The sequence below is a fragment of the Schistocerca serialis genome, chromosome 9, assembly GCF_023864345.2.
Source record: "Schistocerca serialis cubense isolate TAMUIC-IGC-003099 chromosome 9, iqSchSeri2.2, whole genome shotgun sequence".
Taxonomy (NCBI): Eukaryota; Metazoa; Arthropoda; class Insecta; order Orthoptera; family Acrididae; genus Schistocerca; species Schistocerca serialis.
This window is the reverse complement of record NC_064646.1, coordinates 77,931,648-77,934,460: the sequence shown is the minus strand read 5'-3', so window position 1 is coordinate 77,934,460 and position 2,813 is coordinate 77,931,648. Positions and strand designations below refer to the sequence as shown.

The window sequence follows — 2,813 nt, the reverse complement described above, 5'->3', positions numbered from 1 at the left end:
AGCGGTGCGGTGGGTGAAGGCTAGTGTCCCGGACTCGAACAATGGACTCCAGCTTGCCAGTCTTTGGCTGTCAGATCTTCATCACCAGCTCACAGGTGACTGCTGATGTGAGGCCGTCTTCTTTCCGTCCTCACGAGTCACCCGGGTACGTAAAAATCAGTCTTCAAATACTTTCTGTCTTCTGGCGGTGAGGCTGCTGCTTGCCATTCCATTACAGCGGCGGACTTGGTGCTTCTGTGTACTATATGGTCTCTTCCTGTATGACCACAGCGGCCGGCGACGTAACCGCGTGGTACAGGTGTCACTGTTAAACACCTTTTACCTGTGTCGTCAAATGGATGTACCACACTTCGGACGCTTTTCTGGCCCCATGTCCATATGACCTTTTCCACTCCTTATCCTTTCAGGGATAGATTCCTGCGGTTTGTCCCCATTTAACTAAATCACCCCATATAGAAAACCCACAAAGCAAGAAAATTATACGTAAATGCAGGAAAATATGCAAAACATAAACTGTGTAGGTGCGTGGACTAGTTGTCAACGTCAACAAATGTTACGTACTTCACACACAATCCCTTGTGGCATGATTCCCCGAATGCCTAAGAGTGGCTGAAATTTCTGGGAATATGCATATGAACGTTCAAAGTGGAGTGATCACAGAAAACCAATGGTAGTAAAGGTCGATTCCGGAATGAGATTCACTTGAAGAAGTCTCAGGGAGTATGCAGTAACTTACAAATTTCTCTTCCGACCGAAACTTGAGAACTATTTCTCTGTCTGCGATACTCAGGAAACAACATGACATTTTGTAAATCAATCCTGCTGTTTCCTCCCATATCGCCTTCTGCAACCGTTCCAGCGTGGTACATTCGACTAGCTGGTAGCATTCACGATCTCACCATGGATGAGAAAATGAAACAGCAATGTTTCCGGCATATCCAAAAAGACAGTGGCCATAAAATTCTTGTTGTTTTAAATTTATTGTCGAAGCTGGGAAATACGAGGAATGCCTCCGCTAATTCGTGCTTTTTCTGTTTCAGGTGTCCCATGATGCGCCCACGTTTTGTTCACTGGGGTAACGCGTTGTGAAAGTGGAACACCTTCCGCCTGATGCCGGATTAAATGCCGAAGAATCCCCTTCACCTTGTCTTCTTCTCGCCAGTTGGCCTGACGTTCATCGAGGAGTTCAGTGTTTTGTGCACGATTCCCAATACAATATCAATGGAGATGTTGAGTCCCGGCGCAACTTGCCTCGCATGAATCAGGCAGTCGGTTTGAACACTTAGACACGGATCAAGATGTCTGAAGTGGACATGCTTAGATACTTTAACCTTTGCTTGTCCCGCACGTCTGTTCAACCTTCGTCAAAATTCTGGCACCAAAATATTATCTTTTGTCGTAAAATTACGCTCTACCTGTAGACTCCAACTAGTTCACGATTAATTTTAGCTCGGGACATTTCATTAAACGCGAACACCCTGTTAAGATCCACACAATCTGCGATCAAGTATCCGTCAAATCGACCAACTTGAAATCGTATTTCGAAAGACAGGGACGGACGTACCCCCATCTACCTCATTCTACATTTTACAGACGTGGCATTTGAACGTGGTACTTACATTGAAGAACCAAAGAAACTGGTACACCTGCCTAATATCTTGTAGGGCCTCAGCGAGCACGCAGAAGGGCCGCAACACGACGTGGCATGGACTCGACTAATGTTTGAAGTATATCGGATATGTCCGAAAGAACGGATACCATCTTCATATAGTTACGGCTAACGGGCCATTGACCTGCTTCTTCTGTGCTGGATGCACACGCATTGCCCGAACTCTTACGGGACTCGGTAAGATTGTCTGCCGCGGGTAATGAGTGTAATGTGCAGGGGCACTACGAATGTAGCGTGTGGACATTAAGACGGGAATGTGGATCTCACGGTAAGCGTGCCAGGTATAAATCCCTGCAGTTGCACTATCCTCTTTGCCCTCGGTGGCTCAGGTGGATAGAGCGTCTGCCATGTAAGCAGGAGATCACGGGTTCGAGTCCCGGTCGGGGCACACATTTCCAACTGTCCCCGTTCACGTATATCAACACCTGTTGACAGCTTAGGGTTTTTATTTACTTTTCAATGTTTGAAGTAGTCCGCCCGGTTAGCCGTGCAGTCTAACGCACTGTTTTCCGGGCGGGAAGGCGTGCCGGTCACTGGCACGAATCCGCCCGCCGGATTAGTGTCGAGAACCGGTGTGCCGGCCCGTCTGTGGATGGTTTTTAAGGTAGTTTTCCATCTGCCTCGGTGAATGCGGGCTGGTTCCCCTTATTCCGCCTCAGTTACGCTATGTCGGCGATTTTGCGCAAACACTTTCACCACGTACGCGTACACCATAATTACTCTACCACGCAAACATTGGGGTTACACTCGTCTGCAGTGAGACGTTCCCGGGAGGTCCACTCGGGGCCGAACCGCACAAGAACCATGGGTTCGGTGTGGGGCGGCGGATGGGTAAGTGAACTGCTGTAGGCTGTTGTGGGGTTGTGTGCACTGCGGTTACGGCTTGGACGAAGCCACTCTGTCGTTTCTAGGTTCTCAGATCAATACAATACAATACCATACAATGTTTGAAGTAGTGCTGGAGGGAACTGACACTATGAATCCTGCAGGGCTGTCCATAAATCCGTAAGAATACGAGGGGGTGGAGATCACTTCTGAACAGCACGTTGCAAGGCAACCCAGGTATGCTCAATAATGTTCATGTCTGGCTAGTTTGGTGGCCAGCGGAAGTTTTTAAACTCAGAAGAATGTTCCCGGAGCCACT

At 48.3% G+C, this 2,813-nt stretch overlaps 1 non-coding gene across 1 annotated transcript; it reads left to right on the top strand.

Annotated features, from left to right (window-relative positions):
• Positions 1-1,982: 1,982 nt before the first annotated feature.
• On the top strand, positions 1,983-2,057 carry Trnat-ugu (transfer RNA threonine (anticodon UGU)). Its single transcript has one exon. It is a non-coding gene; the product is annotated as a tRNA-Thr (tRNA).
• Positions 2,058-2,813: the final 756 nt, after the last annotated feature.